The sequence below is a fragment of the Lagopus muta genome, chromosome 4 (assembly GCF_023343835.1).
Source record: "Lagopus muta isolate bLagMut1 chromosome 4, bLagMut1 primary, whole genome shotgun sequence".
Taxonomy (NCBI): Eukaryota; Metazoa; Chordata; class Aves; order Galliformes; family Phasianidae; genus Lagopus; species Lagopus muta.
The window spans coordinates 41,134,681-41,149,675 of NC_064436.1; the positions used below are offsets into that span (position 1 = coordinate 41,134,681).

At 42.5% G+C, this 14,995-nt stretch overlaps 1 protein-coding gene across 3 annotated transcripts in view; it reads right to left on the minus strand.

Annotated features, from left to right (window-relative positions):
• Positions 1–14,995, minus strand: part of SLC39A8 (solute carrier family 39 member 8) — a 57,276-nt gene that overhangs the window by 3,438 nt on the left and 38,843 nt on the right. The window lies entirely within an intron of this gene.

Consider the following 14,995-nt stretch of genomic DNA (forward strand, 5'->3'; position numbering starts at 1 on the left):
AGGTCACAAAAGATCCAAAAAAACCAAGGAAGATACACAGAGTCATTTTAGGGAAGAAATACGTTTTTGCTAAGGCTCATCACTAAGACATTCTGACAGAAAGGAAGTTCTGAAGTTCTGATAACCAAATGTGCATTACTAACAGGAAACAGCAAAGAGTCTCATCTTAGCAGCGCATGAGCAGTGAACTAAATCACAGGAACCTAAAAGCCCAGCTGACATAAGATTCCTGTTGCAGGTGCTCTGCAATGTTATCTTCATTGTAAGCTAAAAGATTCAGTAACTGACCAATCAGCAACGCAAGACCACTCTTCCCTTCCAGCTGTCAGTGTATATTCCGTAAGCTCAACCAGTAATCTATATTCAACTGAAGTATTTTAAGCATGATAACACGCAAGAGAAAGAAAACAATACAAGCAGGTTCTCAGTGACCGCTGACCTCACAGGGACACAGATGGCCCTGCTGGGATGCACCTTGCTGCAGGAGAGGTTGTACCAAACCATCGCTGCTCCTTTGCCACTGCCTGGGAGGTAACCTATGGCTCAGACACAGCGTGCCGTCCACAAGGGTGCAGTGTGACCTTGCTGGATGCTTACCCTATGAGCAGTGCAGCAACAATAGTGGGAAACAGCAGAACAAGGTGTCCTGCTTTTGTTTTATCAAAGAATTTATAACGCTTGCAGGAATTTATGAATCTTCTGCATCATATTTCAGTCTTTGTAGGAGATCTCTACCACGAGAAGAGCAGGAGCAAATTATAAGAGCTGCCCTGGCAGTCCTGGAGGGGCTGTTAATGCAGCAGCACGGAGCCTCGCAGGCCAACTGCCTGTCCCCTTTGTGTGCCTAGCCAACGTTCAGCCCCACCATCTTCAGCCTTCCCACAGCACTACTCAGAGGTCACTCACTCCAGAAACAGTCTCACAATGAGCCGTCCCCAGTGAGGTTTTAGGATGCATTCTGCTTCACTTCAGTGTTGATACATTAGGATCAAAAACAGAGCTACATGAAGAGAGAAGGAAGAGTTTAGTGGAGACAGATAATAGTCCTGTGAAGTGATGGCCACCTGGTCTTCCTAGTACCAGAAAGCAGACAACAGCCTGTTTCAACATGACCACCAGCACTCAACAACTGTTAGAAAAGCTTGGATGAGCCGCTTCTTACGGACAGCACAGCCCAGGAGTGGAGCGCTCAGATCTCAGCACTCCCCTTCACACTGCCCCACACACAGACAGCAGAGGTTCCACGTGGGCAACAAACCACGGGAAGAGAGCACCCGGCACGGACACCTCTGTTTGGTATGGTCAGCTGTGCCAAGCACAATTCCAAAGTGAAAAATACACGTGTTGAGCTGCGCTTGTTTGCAGATGCAAGTGGAACAAGATGTGCTTGCACAGGATATCTAAGCCACATCATTGCCTGAACGAATAAAATCATGTGAGGAGAACCTCCACCAGCAAGAATTAAGCTTACCACTGCCACCTATGCAGAGCATGCATCTACCTGCTGAAAGGATGGGAAGGAAGAATCGCAAGAGCATAATCCATCTCTTGTGGGAAAAATGACTGAAGATCTTCTATTTTTCAGCATGAGATGGAAGTAAGAGCAGAGCAAAAGGAAAGAAAAAGAAGGCAGCATTCCATTCTGATCATTTCACTACCACATCATTCCTTATTTTCTCCCGCGCACCTAAAGTGGAAGTTTACAAGGCATGAACACACTGTGAGAGGAGTCTTGTAGGAAAGATGCACCAAAAAACACTCAGCAAGACTATCTATCCTCAGGTACCTTCTGTTGGTATGTCCTGCTGAGTGACGGTCAGCAACAAGCTCCCTTCCTGTCACACAGTATGTGGTACCTCAATTATATATATATATATATATATATATATATATATATATATATATATATATATATATATATATATATATATATATATATATATATTATATATATATTTATATTTATATATATATATATATTATATATATATATAATATATATATATATATAAATATAAATATATATATAATATATATATATATATATATATATATATATATATATATATATATATATATATATATATATATATATTTAGCAGAAGTTTCATTAACAACATCCTGCATTCCAACTGTTGATCTGAATTCAGTCCCACTTCTTTTGCCCATTTTACATATGGATGTCATGTTTGCATCTCATTATATGCCTTGCAAGAATACGTGCTATAAACAAAGCTGCACACTAGAGGTATGAAGTAAAAACATATACCATTATATATATATATATATATATATATATATATATATATATATATATATATATATATATATATATATATATATATATATATACACCATTTTCAGAATTAAGGTAAAAGCAGGATTCTAACAACAGGAGCTCTCTAGAGCTCAATCTGGTCTCCCAGTATAGCCTCAGAGAAAGCTGCACTTCTGCTTCTGCCATCCCCACCCCACCAGGCAACAGCTCCATCAAAACAGCAAGAAACACTTCCTGCAGCCAATGCTACGCAACCCAACTGCTTGGCCTTGCCTTGCAGCAGCATGGTGTAAAGCAAGGTAAATGCATAGTGGATGCAAAACAGGCTTCCTTCCCCACTGAAACAAGATGGCTTAACCCCTGCATGGGACCCAGGGCCTACATACCCCTTGTGCTGAGATCTCTTCACGTTTCCTTTCCACAGCAGCGACTGCATGACCATCAGTCTCCCTTCAGGATCACAGTTAATTGGATGAAGGCTGAAACAGCAACAGATTCCTGATGTTTCAATGGTAGGGAACACATAGCTTCTCATCTGCAGCACCAAAGTTTTCAGACTGGAGATGTGCTAAGTTACCCAGGCCCAGTGGTCACTGTCACCCTGCCATCACTCATTTTGTAGAATGACTGGTTATAATTCATCTTTGAAGATGTCTAACTCACACCAAGTAACACAGATTAACAGTTCTAATTGCACAAACTCATAACTTAAAATGAGGAAAAGCAGCAACGTGACCTGCATGGCTCATCTAGTTCCCATCCAGCTGGAGCTGAGCAAAGCCCCACCAAGTTATGCACAGCTAGGGCAGGCTCATTTCAGCAGTCCTCTTACACTTCAGCAAAATAGCAGTACGAAATGTTACTGCATTCCTGAAAAGTCACATGGACTGAACTGTGTCCAGGAGAGCATGTGCCTATTGCTTTGGTACCAATGCAGATTGAGAGGAAGCTGCCATGCCCCTGGGAGAGCACAGCTCACTGCCTTGGTGCAGCCCAAGGTCTACAAATGAACTGGCCACCAGGAGCACATGTTGGGTATTTGGTTTGTTGTGTTGTTGTGTTTTGTGTTGCTGTTTTCCCCACTGCACACACAGCAGGCAGTAGGCATTTGACATATCATATTGTTTCCCAATTAGCATAAATTAAAATCAAACCTAACGAGAGTAGATTGTGCTACTGCAAGCTATCTTCTCAGCTATGGGAAAGAATGCAAACCCTCAGCCCCAGAGATCTGCACCATGGATGCCTCTCTCCTGCTCTGCCCTGATCCAGTGCTGCATATCTGTGTAAAGCACCGCTCAGCCACTCCCCCCTCCCATCTAATCTCAGTACATGCCTGGAGGAAGAGAAGCCAATATCACCCCCACACACTTCTCCTCCTGCCCGGCTGCCCTCCCAGCTGGTATGAAGGATGCATCCATCTCCATGGCGAGGCAGCTAACACTGAGGGCTGAGGGTTTTAGTTTTAATCTCTTCCCTTAAGCTTTCTGCATGTCCAGCTGCAACACAAAACCATCTCAGGGATGGAAAGCTCCCTTTTAACAGGAACAGGCCCCAGATACTGACTGCCAAACTGAACAAAGTGACTGTGTATCTGTTGTGCCTTGCTGATCAAACTCTTTGCTAAATGCTTCTGGCTTCAGGGTACTGGGGCACCTGAGTCAGTCATTCAGCTGCTCTCACACTGCTGAGCACTCCTTACTCAGAGGGTGGTGAGGCACTGGAACAGGCTGCTCAGAGAGGTAGTGGATGTTACATGCCAGGCAGTGTTCAAGGCCAGGCCGGATGGGGCCCTCGGCAGCCTGCTCTAGTGGGTAGCAAACATGCCCACTGCAGGGAGGTTTGAACTGGATGATATCTGAGGTCCCTTCCAGCTCAAACCATTCTGCAATTCTATGAGTACCCAGCGGGGAGTTCAGCGAGATGTGCTGTGCGATGGGAGCTGCAGCACATTTGCTTAGGAAATGTGCTGCAGCTTGTTTTTTTTTTTAGGAAAAAAAGGAAAAACTACCCCTGAGATCATAGAAACAAAGACACGCACAAGACAAAACCAACCTGAATTCCCCTGGCTGGGGGAGTGAAAACTCCTCACTGCTCTTTGTGCTTGTGTACATCATTATAAGGAATGCATTACAATGGTGGGCAAGCCAGCTTCAAGCCTCCTCCTTCCACCCACAGCTTCTGCTGCATTTACCTCTGTTCCATCACTCATTCACGCTCCCTCAGCCACTCACCCACATACACTCCTTGCTGACAGCACAGCTGCACGCATGCATTCAGAGCTACAGGACCTGCCTTTGTAATTCTGGTATTGAGAGAACAAGCAGCAGGCTCTGAGGGGCTGTGCAGGACAGACCGCTGCAGGTGTACACCGTACACTCATGCAGCGTGCACTCATTCCAGCTAACTGATGCAAAACCTGACTGAAACTGAAACAGCCCCTAGGGGCTCTTTGCAAGAGCAAGTTCTGGCTAATTTTAGATCTGAGGTAGGATCAGTAACCATCAAATATGGGAAGTGGGGTTTTCAAAGAAGCTGAAGGCAGCTGAAATCAGTGAGAATGAGCTGTTTCTTTCATGTCCTCTTGAAGAGCTCAGCCCTGGCAGCCATGGCAAAGGCAGATCCCCACTGCAGTCTGCAGTGAGAGGCGATCCTGCTCCCCCAGCAGACCCAGGTAGCCTGGAAACACCAGGGCAGATCACACCCTTCTTCCCAGGGGCAAACGTGGCCTGCGTGCCCAGATGCACACTGACCTGGGGTTCAGGACAGGCTTCAGGACAACACTTCTGCCTCACAAAGCAATGAACATTGACCCAGCAGCGAGCTGTACCAACAGCCCTGCAAGTGCTATTCCAGGCTCCCAGAAATCCACATTATGAACCGGGGTGTCACCAGCATGACATGATATATGCAATAGCAAAGGGAAGACGCAATGTGTCACAGACACAGAGCACAACAGCAGGAGCAGCACAGTTCCTGTACTTTGTCTTCATTATTTGACAGTTTGCCATCTCTCCAGGATGAAGCCCACAGTCCCTTATCAGCAGTGTGCTCGGCTGATCACAGCAGCACAGACCACACTAGATTCTTCAGTAGCCAGAGTGTAACAACCCCCACTGTAGCTGCAGATTGGAAGTGCCACATTAATCGATTTGGGTCTCAGGATAGAGGTGGGCTGCTTATGAATCACTGCACCTCAGTGCAGCAGAGGGACTGGATCACAACTCAGCCATATAACCAGCAGCACACACCATACAGCAACACGATAAACAAAGCATGGACAAAAAGGCATTATCAGAAGAAGGCTTTCAACCCCAAATACATGAAACAAAGCTTCTAAATTACACAGGCCATTAAATAAATACACCAATCTCAAACATGGTGATTACCTGCTAGGGATACACTTCAAAATTTGCACTCATTTTAAATGAAACAAGGAGGAAAGTGGGGGATGGTCTCACTGTTACTGTGCAGCTGAGGGTCAGGCAGCAGGGCCTGCCATCACAGTGCAGCAATTGCCACACACAGCTTGATCCTACTTTGTTATTATGAGCCATTGTGCTTCTCCAGGGGCATCACAGCGAGCGCTGTTGCCATCCCCCCACATGTTCCTGGAAGATCTGGTCCCTGCAGCTTGAATACTAGCAGGGTATAAAGGTATTAAGCTCTGAGATTCATCCCAAATCTAAGCCCCATCCTCAGAGCCCAAAGGACATAGTTGTCCATTGCCTCACTCGAGCATCTTGGCTTCATCCTAAGACACCAAAACCTGCACGCACTGTAGGAAGCATCAGAATAGCCATTTGTAAGGAAATAAGGGTGCAATACACACAAAGCCAGTTCTGAGAGGCACAACACAAAACCTGTGCTCATTTAGTAACATGGGCCTCCCCAGGCCTTCTCAGGCAATTAGCAGTTTCCATTTAACTTAGAAAAGCATAAAGCTGCTGAAACAAGAAGCAAGGCTAAGACAACAGCAGTACAGCACATGCTGGTGTACCATCAGGACAGAGTGCACAAGAGGGTTTGAGCAAGTTCCCATTTTGGCTATTTTGGTGCTGAAATGTGTGGCACTTTCTCAGCTTTCCAGTTGGCTGCATCTCAGGGATGGCTGCATTCCCAACATCCACAACCATTGCAAGCCTCCTGGAGTCAAACTCTACACTGCGAAACACATTCAACAAACATAAGATATTTATTAGCAGCGGCAGGGGAAGTAAATTATGGGAGGTAGGAACACCCTTCCTATGCTTTCAGATATTTAAATAAATGAGGCTTAAAAGCCATTTATTTCAGAATCGCTGTTGCCAATGATTAACACGTTTTAACTACTCAGCCTTGCGTTAATCTCTCTGGGCAGACAAGGAAACATTGCATTAACCTACTCTGTTTGTTCACAGTTTTCAAACTGAATCTTTGTTACATTGCCCTGGGGCTCAGAGGTCCAACGCAGATGGAAGTGCTTTTTCAGATGCCCATGGCTCAAGACTGGCAGGTTTTGACTTAGCACCTTGTGCTAAATGGCACAACTTCCCATTGTGCTCACTGCAGAATGGGAATTACAGGAAGGACTTCCAGTCCTTCCAGTCTTAACATTTCTAAAGAATAACCCAGAAAATACTTGAATTATAAAGAAATAGAGAAGGCTCAGCTCAGCAGACCCAACTGTGCTTGTCCATCCCTGCACTGGACATGAAAGTGTGATTGTTATTAACATTTCATCTGACATACTCTTTGTTAGTCTTAGTATTCATCCAGAATCCAGCTTTGGTCCTAATATATACGTGCCTAAATTCTTTTTAAATTTTGACAAATTGCTTTTCCATCGATAGTATTCCTGCAAATAGCCAACTCCCTACTTGGCATCACAGCACACCTTCAGCTTCTCTTCAGATTTGTCTCGCAATGGAAAGCTCCTTTAGTTACAACTCTTTTTCAAAGTGCTTGCAACGCAGAACAGTGTACCACAGATCAGTGGTACAGAGGTTCCAACCTACATTAGGTGGGTAGGGTTAACTGAAACTGCTCAGGGAAACCTGCAAACACCGACTCCAGAGTTCCAGCAATCAGCTCAGATAACTTCAGAGCAGCACTGAGGTGTGATGTAGCGATTGAGCAAATCTCTCAGCAAGGCTAGAGGGAAGGAGAAAAAAAAAAAAAAAAAAAAAAAAAGCATTAAAAGCTTCAGGAGAAGTGAGGTCATAAGAAGATGAGATGCCAGGCTGAATTCACATTGTCAAATCAGGCACATACTTTCCTCTCCTGTTCAAGTAAAATATACGCTCTGCAGGAGCCTGGATGAGAAACTTGGAAGAAGCATCCAGCCATCGCTGTGATTTGTTCATCGAGAAATTCTGCTGAATCTGCAGTTGTTGCTAAAGCAACAGAAAGCTTAGACTGAAGCAAAAAAACTGATGAAGAATTAAAGTTGACAACACACTGCTATTTCTGAAAATTAGATAACACACATCACCTCCACACATCCAATCTTGAAATCTGTTGTCTTCCATGCTTTGCACTATGGGATAATTGTGCAAGAACAGCGAGGTTGAGATTACAAAGTCCAATACGAAAAGGAAATGCTGGAATGTGTTTAAAGATATAGAAAGAGTAATCTTGACATGGCTATTAATTGTACTTCTAAAATATGAAAGAGTGAACACAAAAGGCAAGGTTAAGAAGCAACAGAAAGAAAATACCTGTAAGTTAGCCAACAAACCTCTTGCTAAAAATATAGCTGAGACCAACAGCACCAACATAAAGTACATTTGACATGCAAGGCATAGCTAATCAGATTCACACCTTTATAAGCATACCTCAGGACATGAGCTAGCCACTGGATGTTTTTTTTCCTACTAGGGAATGGGCAGGGAGGGAGAAAAGGATATTTATCTTATTACCACTGCTGTACTCTGCTCATTTTACTCTGGAACCGGATATATTAGCGAAAACATACATAAGGAATCCCAAATTTTGTTTGAATTCATCCACAGGATTATTTGTGATATGCTTAATATAGTGGCTCAATTTCTTAAAGATTAAGGAAACACAACATTTGTAGATAATAATAATAATTTAAAAAAAAAAAAAAAGCGTTACAAGCCATGGTAATGAACACATGCACTCTACGTCCTTTTGAAATCCCCTGGAAAGTGAGAAGAAACATGGCTTTGTTACCAAGAATCAGTGCTATATTTTGAAAGTGGAAGTTGAGGCCATAGGTCTTCTCCTCCCTCACAGCACAGCCCTACCATGAGCAGCAAGCTATCCCTGCAGAACAGCAGGAAGCAGCAACGTTGGGGTGGCATTACACCATAGAGCGCTGCACAGAACCTGCCTCTGTGCTTCTGAAGTGATGCAGGGGCTACCAAACCCCTCAGCAACATCAAACCAGCAGGAAGCCAGAGAAAAGGCTCAGCAGAACTGTAGAAGCAGATCTCATTCAAAGCAAATCCTGATTTGGGGAAGCTTTACTGATCGGAACACATCTACGTCAGGATTTCTTTGCCGTCTAATACTTCGCATAATGCCCCCAGAAGCAAACAAGTAACAAATCATTGCATGAAGCAAATTTGTGAAGAGTTACAAGGAGTACTGCTAATTGTTAAGGCTTTGGTTTCTTCAGAATTTACTTCAAGTATCTGGAAAGTGATGCACTGTTACTCATCCCTCCCTACCGTTCTGCAGTAGTATGCAACCTCAGGATCTGTACTCATGCCTCACCTCCCTAAGAGCTAAATGAGTCTGGAAAAGGAATATTTACTATGGGTTAAAATGTAACTGTGGTTGATACGTTCTTTTCTCTTTGATACGCTTCACCCAGATCCCTCTTCATCAGCTACAACAAAAGGAAACATTTTATTGTTTTCATTGCAAGAATGGTAAACAACTCCAAATTAACTCTCATTTCCTTCCTTTTCAACTCATCAGATTTTTATTAAGCTTTTGTTTGTTTGTTTTGTTGTCTTTGTTTTGGGTTGTTGTTGTTTTGGTTTTTTAATATCATGGTTAAAGGCACACATACACAGCAACTTGACCGATCTCCCAAATAACCCATTACACATAGAATAAGCCATCGAATTCGAGCAATTTATTGCGGTTGGAAGGCAATACAGACATTCACCATTTCATTCTATACGTCCAGATCGTGCCTTCCACATCAAGAAGCCAACAAAATCTTTGGTAGGAATTTAGGTCAGGTTAGTGGCCTTATCTTCTTTACAACACAGAATCTAGTTGTTTTGTTCATTTGTTCTTTAATATTAAAGAATGACATCCTATTTGCATAAACATGAATTCAGTGGAACCTTATGTAATACATACTAATTTTAGCATCCTTGACAAAAGGTGGGGTTTTTTCCTTCATATACATGTGAAAATGTATTCACCTGCTTTTATAGTGAAGTTCTATTTGCATTATTCTTACATCACAAAAATATTTAACTTTCCCATCCCCCATTTTATTTTCATTTTATTCCTTCCATAGAGCTATTGCAACCAGATTAGTCCTAGCTATCTGCAAGCTTTGCCCTTTGAATTACCCTGATGTTACATGTATTATTTATAATCTTTTGACAAAAAATATCCTCCTAGAAGACGCATTGCAAAGGTGTTTTCCATATAAAGAAGGCTAAAAGCACCAGCTAGTACATACATGAATGCATCTAAGTGGAGCCTTATTACTAAACCTCTCTCTCTCCTGCACTTTGGGCAGTGATTCACAATTGTGCAGTACTGCAGTATTTTTCTTTAATTTTACTGTTGTATATGATGTATATGTTGTTCACAGGCTGAGAGAGCTGGGCTTGTTCAGCCTGGAAAAGAGAAGGCTGCAAGGAGATCTTATTGCAGCCTCGCAGCATTTAAAAGGGGATTATAAACAAGAGGGGAATCAACTTTTTACAAGAGTAGACAGTTACAGGACAGCGGGGAATGGCTTTAAGTTCAAGGAGGAAAGGTTTAAACTGGCTATCAGAGGGAAGTTTTTTACAGGGAGAGTGGTGAGGTGCTGGAATAGCTGTCCAGACAGTCTGTCAGTCAGGGTGACAAGGCCAGGTTGGATGGGGCCCTGAGCAGCATGGCCTAGTACCAGATCTGGCAGTTGGTGGCCCTGCCAGTGGCATGGGAATTGGAACTTGATGATCCTTGGGGGCCCCTCCAACCCAAGCCATTCTATGAGCAATGAGGCAGTGGCATTGTTTGCTAGTTTTATATACAGATGTGACAAATCAGAGGAATTCACCTAATTTCAGTGGGTATCATGGATTTCAGTACTAAGTTTGTAAAGGCATGAAAGATTTTACTTTGACAACAAGAAAATTCAGAAGAGTTTCTAGGATTACCAGGGAGCTGTTCTGCACTACCTAAGGCTACATGTTAGAAATGAAGCTTACAGCAGCTGACTGCTGTACTTCTAAGCACATTCACCTTTCCTAGCTGCTGCACAAGTTGATGAGGAAGCAGGTCTCACTAAGTGCATACACTACTACATCCTCCCTGTTTCTCCCAGCCCTCCTTTCCAAGACTAAATTTCTTCTTCCCGTTCCCTCACCTTTCGAATTCAAAACATTGTGCATTTTTATATGCATGTTTTTCAAACCTGTTTGTGGAGAGGTGGGAGAAAATCCACCCCACCATTTACCACTGCTAGCATGAAATCTTGCTTGGGTAAGAGGCTTCCACTCAAAAAAAAAAAAAACAGAGGAACATTCTATTACTCTACCTCAGGGTTGCTTTGAAAATAGGATGCAACTAGTTTAGCCACTTTCACTGAAAGCAGTTGTGCTATTGCTATTAAGTTATAAGTTATATTGCTATTAAGTTATAAGTTATTGCCTCCAGAGAACAGTGATTTAGCGTTCCCTACGAACAGAGAATAGCACATGATAGGGATAGAAGATGAGAAATATATACTATAATTTAGAGACACAAGAAGATGGAGAAAAAAAGTCTTAGATACACAGTTTACAATGATATAGGACAGGGGTTAGTTCATTTACTGACATTGCTACTCCTGTCCTTCCTAGCCTTTTTTTTTTCCCCCCCTCAGATGAGAAAGAACACATTTGGTTTCCTTACTTTCCTTTTCTCTTCCCCTCCTCCTCCCACGCCCTGAAAACCAGCTCAGTGAGTTGCCAAGGATGATGAAAAGGCAGTTAAGCTAGCTGCAAGAAAAGCTACAGCCTGTATTTTGCAAAACCTGGGATGCATTTCTGCAGGAAGAATGTACCTGCTACAGATTCACATACCCCAAGAAGCCATCCTATGCAGTCATTTCACCAATTTAATAAAGAAATCATATTTTTCAATACATTCCACTGTGAAAAGTCACAGAACAAACATTTCTTAAGATATCCTATCTTCACCCTCAGAAGATGAAAAATACATTGAGCTTTCCTTTAAAAAGGAAAACATGTAACAAGGGCAAAACCACTCTGTTGAAATGACCTCAGGTCTATTTCAAAAGTCTAGCCCCAAGCCCATTCTGCTACTTGTCAACAATGGCTCTCTATAACTGAAGGGTTCTTGTGGGATAGCCCACCAAAAAGACAGATCTCTTTTCAGCTCCTATTTAGAGGTTGTTTTATGACCTAAGCAAGCGACTAAAGTCTCAGCAGCATTCTGTAACTGATGTATATGATATAAAAATATTTATACTACAGTAGTGTCTGCTTTACTATCAGACTACAGTGAGCAGAGTTGTGCTTTCAGACCATGATTATCTGTGCCTAAAGCAGTTTGCAAGGGGGAAAGGAAGTGCATGCTCTTTGTTCACAAGCTACCATCACAAAAAAAGATGAGCAACATGTGACAGAGAGCACATTGTTTACTTGCACAGTAACACAATAACAGACTATTGCGGCAAAAGTAGATGTGAGCTCCCACAATACATCCTATGTTTCTTTGGTTAGAGGCATAACTTCATTTTCAGTATGTATTTAATTTTGCAGCAAGTTTGCCCCTTCTTCCACACAGTATTATTTCTCACAGTAAGAAGCAAGGTAGTTAGGATAATCATCAATTTCTGTGTAGGAAACATAACTGATAGCAAATTTTATTTAGTACAACAATCTGTCTGGAAACACAGGACACTGCCTATAGCACATGAATGCATCACACTTGTTTGACAGCATAGTGTGATATGAAAGCAATGTGTTTGAACAGGAAGAAAGGATTTCAAGGCTCAAATATTGAGGCAACTCTCTGAAATGAGCTTTAGTATTTCTAAGGCATCTGCAAACAGCAACACAGAAATAGGCAGAGCACTGCTCGGAGCTATGCAGCCCAGGGTACAGCCATCTCCCATTTAGAACCACAGTCCTTTAGCCAAAGCCACAGTACTGCTGTGTGCCAGTTCTTAGCCAGCAGTAACTGAGAAACAAGTGATCTTTCATTTCCCAAGCAGTAAAGCCCACGTAGAATGATCACCAAGTAACAGTCAATACGTTACAAATCTGAATTTGTTGCACAGTCATTCTCTCAGAGGCATGAGATGTGCTGGATGCGTTTAAGAGATCTGGACTAGCCTGGGTATGCAGGAGGCCACATTATGGAACAAGCACAGGTCTCAAAGAATGGGATTTCTCCCTGCTGCTAGGCACCTCCAGCCAAAAAAGGAGTTGAAATGAATGATTTTTAATCATTGAAATCTCTCTGCTCCTGGTGGCTCCCATGTGTCTAAAGAACAATGCTGTTCTGCAGCAAACAAATCTTCCTTCTTCCCTACTGGTCTTCCAAGCCTGACCACACTAGCAGTGATAGAAAACACTGAAAAGGCAAGAAGTGGTTGGTCAGAATAACAGCAGGCAAAATGAGAAGAGGATGCCACGAGAAAAGTAGAAAATTCACAGTTTGGCAGTTCCAAGACAAGTTCTCTTGGCTGATATCTTCACCTCTTTGGGAGCAAATTGCACCAAGACCCTCAAAAGCAGCACCGCCACCCTTGGTTGCAGTCAAAGACTGGATTATTCACATAGCTCTGCTCAAAAACAAAGGTATCCAACTCTGATAAGGTCAGTAAGAAATAAATCTTGCTTTGCAATGTGTTCCAAGCAATGTGAGCCACAGTATTTTGTACCCCTTCAAACTGTAAGGACAGTAGAAGACAATGCTTTGAAAAGCTCTCCGATCTCGCATGGATAAGAATGAAAGCCCAGATGGTGTAAGAAAATAACCCATTCCCCAGCAGCATAGCTTTTGGGATGCCTCCAGCAGGTTTGCTTGTTGCTGCCAAATTTTTCTGGGAAACAGAATGGACCTGCCTGGGGTGATGCTCAAACTAGCCTTCCTCACACTCAAAGCAGAGTACAAGATGGAGAATTAAAGGTACAGGATGCACCAGCTGGCTTTTAAAAAGAACTTCTCTGAAGACAGATTCCCCCATGCCAAACATTCTTATAAGAAAGGTGCTATGCTAGATCAATGATTATGTTCAGAACACACAGAAAGTGGAGAGGAGATTTTCGCTCTTCGTAATTATGATTTTAAATGGTCTTACCACAGGGTCATGCCAGTCAGGGATGGGAATGTGGCTACTGAATCTTTTGCTATTAGGATCAGCAGGTCTAAATACCTCTGAACACAGGTCACAGCTTCCCTAAAAGTCAAGTCAGTTCATTCATGGGCAGATTGCTGCCTTTTGTACAGATATAAAGGCCAGAAAACTATTGCCTACCAGCAACCTTCCACTACCTCTTTCATAACCTACTTACTCTCATCCACATGTGGACTTCTCAGTCTAAATAGCTGTTAATGAAATACAGCCATAACTGATACCAAACTTAAAGTCTTCAACATCTTCACTTGTATTTTTATATGGAATGGTTCATTTCATTGTTAAAGTTCCCTGTGACAGGAACTGCTGCTGTTGCCAGAGGAATTATTGCTTTTGGGAGCCAAATTAACTTTTTATCTAATGAAACTGAACACAGTGACAACACTCTTTGGTGAGACAAATTACTCAAAAGATCTGTCTGTAAGAAGTGCTAACTAATTCTCTGCGAATACAAAATACAGTCTAAGTTTGGCAGATACGACTATAAACTTGATTGCAATTGAAGCCAGCACAGACTAGAAAGTTCACATCAACGTGTGGGGTTGCACAGGCAATATGCTCAGCCCCTTCTACAGTTGCAGCTCGGTACAATTAATACATGCACACTCACACACTTGGGCTTAGGACGGACTAGAAAAATAGATTAAACTTATGCATTTGTCCTGGCAGAAAGCATTAATCTCTCGAGATTCACGTTTGTACTACTTTAGTACTAAACTGCTTTTCAAACAAATTCTCACTTTTCAGCATGGTAAGCAGGTAGGCAACAGAGTTAACCTCAAAGCCAGCAAGTTCTGCCTGAAGTCATAAGTACTGCTAGGTTCACTTAAGCCTCAGGTTGAAAAGGATGGACATGAATAAGAATTTCAGCACATACACAGTTAAGACAAATATCAAGTCTTAAAGTTCATGAGTCAGCAACTCTAAATACTCTGCTGTTTATTCAGCATGATCTCTCAAGAACAGCTTTTGGCTAAAGTAGGCCTTAGCATGCACTTGAAGTCAGTAGGAAGCTTCCACTCACCTCCACATAAGCAAAATGAATTTTCAATAAGCATTCTTGTTTATCATACAGATACATTCTGTTTATTTATTTAGAAGTCTGCTCTCTCTCCTCATGCCTAGGTAGGTACTCAGCAATTGCTGCACTCCACTGTGTCGGA